Source organism: Eleutherodactylus coqui, chromosome 2, assembly GCF_035609145.1.
Source record: "Eleutherodactylus coqui strain aEleCoq1 chromosome 2, aEleCoq1.hap1, whole genome shotgun sequence".
Lineage (NCBI taxonomy): Eukaryota > Metazoa > Chordata > Amphibia > Anura > Eleutherodactylidae > Eleutherodactylus > Eleutherodactylus coqui.
In genome coordinates, this window is record NC_089838.1 from 243,181,885 (window position 1) to 243,193,012 (window position 11,128).

Consider the following 11,128-nt stretch of genomic DNA (forward strand, 5'->3'; position numbering starts at 1 on the left):
TGCTCATTAAGTTGGAGCCGATTTTCTCAGAGCCTCCAGCGAGATGGACACCCTGTATTGTATTATAATGTATTCTTGCCTGCTTAACTTTGAAGCAGGAACCATGAACCCTTTCAGTGCCAGAAGAGGTCCTATTCTTCAAGAATGTGATGGTGGTTATGATTTTTCCCAGCAAGTAAGTACAATGCAAGACGTGTTTTGGAAGCCTAGAAAATGTATAGCCTATCTGGCAGGAAACTCCTTGTAGGCTGTAAACCATTTTACAACAATTTAGGGGAAGACCATACATCAATGCCTCAGTTCTGGATTGGTTATCTATGCAGAGAAGCAAGGTCATGCCTCATACACTAATAGGATTGTCTGTCTAGGCTTGGCAGGGGGATATCCCAGCCAACATGCTGTGGAATGGTAATGGGCTTCATAGAATCATTTGCATTGCTGTGGTCTGTACGGCACATACACGGGTAGTCACACTTTAGAGGAGCACAGGTTATAGGATCTTTTTTTGTGAACCTTATTTTCACAATAAAGAATTAAGAATCTTGTCCAAATGGGGGGCTCCATACTATGGATCACAGGAGATGGAGATGCTGTGCTTGTTTCTTAGCTTTTCACATTCACGTAGGCTATAGGTAGACTTCGAGGATTTGTTATTACCGCCCAACCCTCAATGCACTACTGATTTCAATCGCAGATTGAGGGGGTACAAAACATCACAGTTGTGTAGATACTCCGGTATTTAGGATACTTTCCAAAACTTCTTATGACCAGCAGAAGGAAGATAATTGCTGCTGCTTATAGAATGTTCACCAAATTACTTCTCCATTGTGAGAAATGCTGCTATATCTTTTAAGGAAGAGGGATAATTCCTTAGCTACATCTTAAGTAGAAATTCCAAATCAGACCGCTCTAATCTTCGGACTCCTATGCATAGGGGGCTCTGTATGTATATGACTGTAGGATGATCAAAAAATATAGCATTTGATTTTTAGCATTATTTTTGTCAGAATACTGGAAAAGGGAGATGAATGTCATGATTTTTCAGTCTTTGCTTCCTTTTTTTTGGCAATGGAATGTTCTTTAGGCTATGGTTGCCAAGCACCATGAAGATCAGTGTCACACTGCAACATTGCAGCTAATGATTGCCAGTAAGGTTGCATTGTTACATAACGTGACCAAAACTCCACAAGTTTTGCATCCTTGGCAACTGCTGAGTTGCAAGTAGCACACAACTCTGCCATTTCAGACTGCAATGCAAGTCGCATACGACTGCCACATGTAACTTTCCTTTTTTTTTTAAGTCGAATTGCAGTTCTAAGATAGTTGCAAGACAAGTTGCTAAGCTCTTCTAAGACTTGATGTCACACTATCAAAGCTGCCAGTAACACTAGCCTAAAACTCTGGTTCTTCATTGCTACACATTTCAAATTTAACACTTATGCCTTGTGAATATAATGTGGTTAATAGGGCTGTATTAATCCTTTACTAAGGGTAACTAAACTTTCAGTAAACTTCTGACATGTCATAGTGACACGGTAGAAATTTTAATCTGTAGTCCAAGTGCCAAGCACTGCGCCCCTTTGACTGTTATCAGCAAGCAGTGTACGGTCTTGTATACTTATTGAGCACATACATCTCTCCAAGCAGAGCCGAAAACGGCTGATTGAGCTCAGTGCTTCTATTTCTTCATTTTAGGGGTTAGTGGGGTCTCAGTACCTGGAATCCTACCAGTAAAAAAAACTTCTGAAATGTCATAAGTTTTCTGCAAGTTATATTAGCCTTAACCTAAATGGGTCACCTACAACAAACTTGGTATTTAGACATTTTTTAATATTTTATTTTAAGTTTACAATTAGGCAAACCTCCTTATAGAGTTAAACCATTTAAAATGCCAATCGCCCCAACATGATGCATTCCCATAAATGCTAAATAGATCAGAGGATTTAGGCTAAGTAATACTACATTAAAAGTGCACATACAGGAATTGCACCCAGTAGCAGTTAGATGCAGAGATTCAAACCTCTATTATGACGTAATTATTTGCATATGGTTTGCAAAAAAACACCAGCGCAAATAAGCACCATCTTTGAGAGCCAGTGCAATTTGGAGGGGCCAGAGGCAATTTTCCCACATGCCATCTGGTTAGTAATGGAATGTCTCTGCTTCATAAGGCAACCATATCCATGTAATTTCTTCGTCTGTCTTCACACATGGCGGAAATGCTGTGGGACTAGTATTTACAGTGTAAGCCATGTGGAGATTTCCAAAAACACCATCACATGGTGCAGAAATATTCTGTAGGGTTTTTGAAAAACACTGCTGATTGAATTCCGCAGCCTAAATAGACATGCAGCGGATTTAGAACCTTGAAATACAGGGGTTAGATCCCGCAGCAGATCGCTACCAAAACCATTAAGGTGCGGATTTGGCCACTCTGATTTTCCAGCGTAACTGTTACGGGTTTTTGTTTGCGGAATGCCCGCAGAGATTCTGCTTAATGTAAAGCTACCCTTACACTAATCTTTAGAAGAGGATTTCTCCGACTGTTTTTATAAAGTGCCAGTCAAATCCATGAAAATTGTGGGAAAAAAGTTCAAAACCGCTCCCTGGTTTGCCACGTTATAAATGCTTGACCTTACAGCCCAGATGATGCTGCTCATCCATTTGGGTGTCCTTATGGCGATACTGAAGGCCCATTCACCCGGGCTGATGATTGGCTGTCCACACGTTTGTACGAATGTTTGTTCTCAATTGCTGCTTTGTGTAAGCCTCAGTGACCGGCGGGCAAGCAAACTATGTGAAAGCTAAAGTTGAAGCGCCCGACGATCATTCGGTATAAAAGGACCTGGCAATCTAAAAATGCAGCGACGTTATCATAGAGGCCCTGCTGGATGATACATTTGACCGATCTTTAGAGACTTTTGTCTAAAATTTATTCCATCTACTGTTTAGACTAGTTTGCACCAAAATGTTGCCACAGAGTTGCTCTTAAGCCATTCCCTTTCTCCACTAAGTCATGCCCCTTGGCCGAGCGAGGCACGGTAGATTACTCCTTTTGCTTCATAAACTGGTCTTAAACTTGATTTAAGAGATTACACCACATTTTACAGAATGGGTTGGGCACATTCACATTAGTAAATTAGCTCCATTGTGCTGATTCAAATCCCTATTCACATTAGTGCACGTTATCTGGGACATTGGTGGGGGTGGTGATTTGGGGCCAAAACACAAGCATGGGAGTAAGTGCCCCAACGGCAGGCTTTGGACTTGGCATAGATAATGCAGTAACATAAAGTACGCTATTAAACTTGTCACACTTTCACATACGGTAATAGGTAGTTTATTTCATGTTTCCAACAGATCTTTTAACTGGAGCTTCATTTTCTTCTGATGAACAGCTGGTGGGGTGAATAATGAACATGAAGCGCTCGGCACACAAAGCCATGCACATTGTTGTCTTTTATCCCATCTAGCTGTAATGATGGCTGATCTGACCTGTACATGCGCTGATCCTGAAGGAGATGGAACCACTCTGCCAGTCGGGGTCTAAGCCATTACAGCAAGTCATTAACTAATAAGGGGCACAGTCACCAATGTTAATTTGGGTCACTGCCTGTAAGAGCGATCCCTTCCCGTGTAGCAACAATAGACCCAAGTATTTCTACAAGCAATAAGTGATTTCCATTACCTATTACTGGCTTGGCTCTTCCCGAAAGTCACTATAGTGATTCTACTAGCTGTGCGCTTTGCATGTTAATGCTTAGCAGGATGGTACCAGAATCACAAGTTATTCCCTATCCATGGGATAAAGGGATAACTTGCTCATAGATGGGGGCCTCACTGCTGAGACACCCACTAATCCTAGAAATGGGGGTCGTATATACCCCTCCTATTCATTGCAAGCTTACGGAGATTACTATTGAATGGAGCAGCGGTCACACAGGCATGCTGCTGCTCCTCCATTAATTTTCAATGGGACTGCCGGAGATAGCGAAGCAGCAAATGCAAGTGGATTGCTGATAGATGGGGGTCTATCCCAACCGGTCCTGAAAACTGAGATTCCCTGTTCTCTTCTGCCAGTCACTCCGGGGTTGCTTTACTTATCCAATCAGTGACCACACACTGAATGGAACGTTGGCCGACCATGTGCAGCCGGCTCTCTGCTTATTTTAATAGGGCTGCAGAAAATACCCAAGCGCTTGCAGCTTGACTATTTCTGGCAGTCGCATCGAAAATGGATGGAGTAAAAGCGCTCTTGCACGACCTGCTCTTCATTCAGCTTGCTCCTCATTGCGGGGGTGCAGTAATTCTACAGTGAGGAGGACGGGGGACCCCCACTTCCCAATCCTGTGGGTAGAGAATAACTTCCAATTCTGGTAGCACCCATTTAATTCAGATGTATTTTCGGGAGTAGCCATGAAGCTCATTACAGATCTTTCATACAAAAATCTAAACAAACTCTTCTAAAGGAGTATTCCAGTTTCAGCAAATAAATGAAAAGTGAAGGTACCTGCCTCATTCCATATATGGAGCAGCTGTCACTCAGAAAACTCCTTGAAGTCTATGAACAACAATTGTCTGCTTTTACAGAGTGATGAGTGTTCATTGGTTTTTGCTGAAATATCGGTCATAGAGGGGATCTCCGTATCTGAACATCTTGTGAATGAATTTGCATGAACGACTGACTTTACACCAGACAACTTTTGATCAACCAAAAGTTGCTATTTTCCAGTAAGCTGGAACTAGCAAATTATCACTGGTCCCTAGTTGGTGGCCAGTGAACGAGTAGCCTTTGACTTCACTCCCTTGAGTGACTATTTGGCCGAGAGGAGTCCTGTAATATATCGGTACATTTTACAGTTTTCCACTCTAATTTCTTTATCAATACCTTTCAGATTTCAAGGCCTCTGCTTGCAGTTCATTTACTTTCAGGGTATCAGCCATGTGATGGGCACACAGGTTCTTGGCTTGTAGCTCTGATAACTGTACTGAACCTGTAATAAGCTCACATGACCTGCTCCAGTTTCCATTTGATGGAAGTAACCAATAAATGCTCATACTGAACGACTGCAACCCAAGATCTTAAAAACTGGGGAATTGATGTAGAAAGTCCACTGGAACATCTGTATAGGTTTTAACTTTATAACATAGAATTCATATCTGCTGAAACCGAAATACTCCTTTGAGTTGTATGATCTTGTGTCAAGATGACCAATCCATGAGAAGGGAACAAAGTCACAAAATGTTCAAATGTCAATAACTTTGAGCTTTGCCCTTTACTGAATGCAAGCAGCCTTTCATCATCTAGGTTAATAATTGTCATCTACTAGAACACACTGTACTAATCTTGTATCGCACTGTACAATGGGCTTAAATCACGCCCTTGTAGTGCATTGAACAGGCTGAAATAGTGTTTATTTTAGAGGCTGGCGCCTATGCTATGCAGCATTTACTGTCCCTCATGTTATTCTCTGATAGTGATGTAAGCATACAGTGCTTAAGGTAACATATCAGTGCAACATTTTTATATAGAAGTCCTGTGCCTCACACACTGGTGCAGTTATAGGTGTGGAGACAATTAACTTTCTTTCCAGTCTTTAAATGCATTCCACTCTTTCAAATGATAACTATGGCAAAGGGCCATTCCGGTGAAAACACATTTTCCCATCCCTCCCCCTCACTTGATTGTTTGTCACACTCTAGAAGTCTCGCCGACCTATTGCAGCCACTTTCATGCAGTGCAGCTGCTTGTCTGATGCTGATCAGCCATCATTTTCATGGTAAGGTTTTTTGGTTTCAGTTTCAGATCAATCCCATGATGCATCAGCACAACATTCGTTAGACGTTATACCATTGCTGCCTGCTGGGAGGGCAGTTTAATTATTACCTTCTATATTCACCTAAATAAGCTACAAACCATATGTTTTACAATCAGGAGCGTGAGCTGTGATTTCCTCTATTATGATTGTGTGACCAGAGCTTGTGTGATCATCAGTAACTGTAACAGGAGTATCGGTACCATCCTCTAGGCAGTTTCTGCAGTAGGGTCCATGTAATAGCATCACACTAAGGGCTCTTTGCCACGAGCACTGTCTTGACGCTGAGTAGGTGCGTCAAAAAATCGCATCTAAAAGAATCCATGGTTTCCTATGGGTTCTTTCAGATGAGCGGTTTTTTGACGCCCCGAGAAAATTGTGCGTCAAAAGATTGCACAATAGGTTTTTTTTTTTTTTTGGTTTTTTTTAATGCAGAGATTTCTCACCATCAAAAGATAGGACATATCCTATCTTTTGAGAGCACGGCACCACCGGCTCCCATGGACTCCTATGGGTGCCGGCCAGCAAAGGGAGGGGGAGCGGCACACTCACTAATAATTCATCCGATTGAACGCTCATAGTGTTAAAACGGTGCTCTTGGGAAAGAGCCCTAAGCATGAAACTGAGAAATTGACTTGAAACGGAACACATGAACCCAAGTAAATTTAAGCCGGTCAGAATTGAGATCACATGACCATCTGAGGAAAGAGGCCAAGTTTTCCAGGTAAAAGGAATACTTAACCAAGATAACTTAGGCCCTTTAAAAGCAAATGGGAATCTCCTGTTTTATCCTTCATTACTGGAGCGCATAATGGGGTGCTTTCACAAGTACCAAGATATTCCACAACACACGGTGGAATATTTTATTATTCTGGAAATCCACACTACAATCCACGTGGATTTGTGGCGGACTTTAGTTAGGTTTTCTGCGTTGGGTTCTGCCTCAAAAACCGCATCAATCTGTGGCTCTGGGCAGCCATTCTCAGAATCCATGTATCCATGACGGATTTATCATGATTCTTTTGATGGGGATCCCTGTGTATCCTGACAGATTCCATTGGCTTATAATGAGGATTTACCAAATTATCATTTATTTTATTACGGCATGAACTGTGCTGACCGCGCTGCAGGCCTGTCATCAAACACAAGAACCCCAACCAGAACTGAACCCCGAGCCAGCGAGCGCAGAGCGTTATTGCATCTTCATATGTAAACCATATAAGCTTCTAGTTTCCTGAAGACTACAACATCTCCCCCAGGTTTTCCCTCCTCCTCATAAGAAAAGCACATTAATTTCAGGATCCTTTGCTTTGTTTTTTCTTACATTGTTGGTGACAGAATTACAACGGCGCTTTCACGGTCCACATTCTCACAAGCCCATTCTTGCTAGACAGGAAACACCTGGCGTATATTAGGCTCCAGAATAGGAACTGAAATATCCTGTTATAATGGCAGAAAACAATATAAAATTCCCAACATTTATTAGCCTTTCCTGCAGTGCCCAGCGAGAGTCACGGCCACGGGAGAACCTGTTCTCTTCACCACTTTTAACCAGTTTTGTTTTAATCCTGTTTCAGGAATGTTTTTAGGGTTTAGAATATCACAATGTCACAGGAGATCAACCTTGTATGTGTCTGTCTCAACGTATACTACTAGGATATTTTCGTCTTGGGGAACGTGGTGTGTGGTTTGTGTTTTTGTTTTTTTTCCTACTCCTTATTGTTCTACTTTCTAGATAACAATCCATTGTTTTATTGATTCGCCTAGGTGTACGCAGCATTTGAGTTCTATATTCTAAGAAAAGTTGCCATTACTTTAAATGTGTCCATATACTTACATTCATGCGACATAGGCCATGATGAGTGTCCTCTGTCGGGGTAGCATTTTTTGTTTCAAGTGGATAAGGAAGCGCAGCAGACCGCACTCTTCTAAACAAAGGACCACCACAAAAAAACACACAGGACAATAGTTTTACATTTTATGTAAATATAGGAGCCTATGGGTGATGGAGGTCGCTCTACTGAATCTATTGTAGGTCTCAGTAGGTCATATGCGTCTTGACCGTATACCTGCAGTGCATGGCCCAAGTATTGCCCATAGAGCTAAACCCCTGTACATACAGCAGACGTCCTGTCCTCAAGTCTCAGGAGCGCGTTGCATGCAGAAAGTTTTGCCGCTTACAGCAGAACTAACCTTTTTGGCCGGTTTCAGGTAAGCGTATTTTAGCTCCATAACTGGTCCGTGTTTTGCAGACTGTAATATAGAGCTAATATAAATCCTTATATCTTCACATGGCCGTATTTTTCACAGCTATTTTTTTAAACACATGACCTATGTTTTTTTTTCCGTTTCTGCTTCCATATTGCTATTTTTCTATTGGGCAAATCCGGATCCGTATTTACTCAGTAGAACATAAGACAGAAGCAAAGACTGATGACATACAGTTGTAGTGTCCTCTCTAACATGTCCGTGATACAAATCCATACTGCAGACCTATTTAAATACTCTCCTCTTAAACCAGCCTTTGTGTAGTAGTCTTGGCCTGTGATTCCGCCACGACTTGAGATGGTCAAGTCACACAAAAAGATAGCATCTCCAGTGAGCTGGATTTAGAAGGTTAACTAAAATCCATATTTTTATTAGAACAAATTAAAAATGGGTTTCAGATGCGGTATATGTCACGGCTAGGGCCACACATTGCATCCGAAACGCGTTGCCAATTTCTTCGCGGTTTACCAGCTTGTGTATTTTATTTGTGCCCATAAATCTATGGATTTTAATTACCACCTCCTGTGAGCTGGATCAGAAAGTTTATTTACTGTATGTGGAGGAGGATGTATAGCTGTTTGTAGTATATAAGGTGGCGTATATAATCATGCAGGTGCTGTATGCTTGATTCTCCACTACAATTTTTTTGACACTTTTTTTTGTCTGATTTGCATGAAATCTCATAGAAGATGTCTCTCTATGTCTTAAGATGAAATTGCAGGTAAACTGAGGTGCAGTAAAGGTCTCATGTACAAGTATGGCTACCCTATTACACCTCCATATTACCTAGTGCAGTTTCTGCATGACCGCCTATTATCCTTTACAGGTATCTATAGATACTTGAACACACCAGATCTCAGGGGACAAACTGATCAGCTGATTTTTGGAGTTTTTGCATTCAGTTGCTTTTGTTACCACCAAAACAGGCCGTAGATACAAAGTTATGCTCATAGAGGAAACATTAGGATAAAAGAGTTTTCATTTATTTGAACCCCGGCAGCCATCTAATGTCTACCGCTTTTTTTTTTCTGCACTCAATATGAGTCTAGCGACGGAGGCTGAAAGCAACATATTAGCGTATGATTATTAACTGCAAGTGGGCTAATTATTTTTGAAGTATCTGCTCATTAGGATAGTTGTCACTACAGTGGTAATGGTGCAATGCCGCAGAGGAAGAAAAAAAACCTACTAGACAGTCTGTCACTGAAGGGGTTATGTTCGAAACCAAATATAATATGGGAATGGACTTGGGTGCAGGCACTGAAGACACATGCATTGTTTTTATCAAACATCTCATTTGTCCTCACCGTTTGCTTTGGTGTGTTTTTATTTTTCGGCATGCTGTTTGACTTGTAGTTTAGGGGTTGGTTTTGTGTGTGTTTTTATGTTGGGTTTTTTTCCAGTTTTTTTTTTGTTTTTAAACATCTTCATCCTGTCAGAAAAGCACCGATTTTAAGGAATCGTAAAAAATTACTCGCGTGCCTTCTCCCCGTTTTTGTTAAGATTTCTTAGAAATCTTGCTGCTTGTCTGGAAATTTCAGCACAAACCTGTCAGTGGTTTGAGGACCGCATCACCACAAAATGCCGCTAAATGAGCAATAAAATGGTGTGACAGCTGGGTGCTGAGGGCATGCCTTGTCTGAAGATACCCTAAGAATGTCATTTTACATGTGTTGTATAGGAACTTACCGATCGAGGTCTGGAGACATCCTTCAAAGTATTTTTCTAAAGTAATTTGACCAAATTTGCAGGGCAATCGGCTTGTTCTGAAATGGAGTCGGTTACGTCGAAGTTCAGCAGGAATGCTGCCACATAAGACTATATTTATACAGTCCTCTGCTGTAAAGTAGGAGAATTTTCCGGTTTCTATATGGATTGTAAACCTCTGCTTAGAAATTGGAATCACTTGTATGTACAAATGGACAATTTACAGCGGGAGGTGAGAAAATCAAATGGAGAACTATTTTTGTATATTTTTTGTGCACAGTAAATTTTCTTGTAATTTAAACAATACGAATTGCTTCTGACAATTTTTTATTTAATGGATGTTGATATAATGTTGACTAGAAAGATTTAAAGTTATTAAATATTCAAAAACTATGCAACTTAATAGACGTGTCTGTGCATTATTTACCATGGAGAAGCTTAATGGTGGGTAAAAGGCGAGAAGATGGTCGAGACCGAGTGCTGCTGTTTAAGGAACGTGGAGATTAATATTAAAGAGTGTTGTAAATAAAGCTGAATTGTTTGTTTTTTTTCAATTTTCCATGACTGTCAACATTTATCTGCTGCTGTCAGTTACTTGGAACATTCATGCTTCACTGCAGGGATTTCTGAGGAGTATCAAGTCTGATATACAGGGTGAGGCAAAAGTCTGGACGCAGCATGTTCATGAAGATTGGATTAAACATTTTACTATGTGAATCCAACAGAATGGTGGACACATTGAACACGTCATGTAAAGCACTTTATGAGCTAAGTGAAGGCAAACTTTCACAAACACAGTGGAAACATCAGTATTGCCCCATCTTTACTTGTTTAGAAGTAAATTCTAGCCAAGATTGATATACTGAAATGTATATATACTATACATACACACATACAGGGTGTTCATAATTGAAATATCCCTATTTTGAAGATCGCTAGACACACCTCCACTAGACATAAACTACCATTGAAGGGGTTAAAAATCCTTCCTGACTCCAATCCGGTAATCGGAATATTCCCTGGATCAGCAACTCTTGTGAAGTTATTAATGAGAACATATAATATTGTATCGTTCAAGAAGGGCGTACAGGCCCCACTTATTAGATTGCCCCTAAGCCATCTTTTTTTTCTAAACTAAATAATCCCAGTTTTGATGACCGGTCTGGGTATTGTAGTTCGCCCATTCCATTTATTACTTTAGTTGCTGCCTTTGTACCCTCTCAAGCTCTGATATGTCCTTCCTTGAGTACCGGTGCCCAAAACTGTCCACAATATTCCATTTGTTGTCTGACCAGTGACTTGTAAAGGGGAAGAACAATGTTCTCGTCATGTGCAGC

At 40.9% G+C, this 11,128-nt stretch overlaps 1 protein-coding gene across 1 annotated transcript in view; it reads left to right on the plus strand.

Annotated features, from left to right (window-relative positions):
• FURIN (furin, paired basic amino acid cleaving enzyme) overlaps positions 1-10,194 on the plus strand; it is a 216,003-nt gene extending 205,809 nt beyond the window's left edge. The window contains exon 17 of the transcript XR_010790390.1: positions 96-10,194. The gene's annotated coding sequence lies outside the window, so the exon portion shown is untranslated. The remainder of the gene's footprint in view (positions 1-95) is intronic.
• Positions 10,195-11,128: the final 934 nt, after the last annotated feature.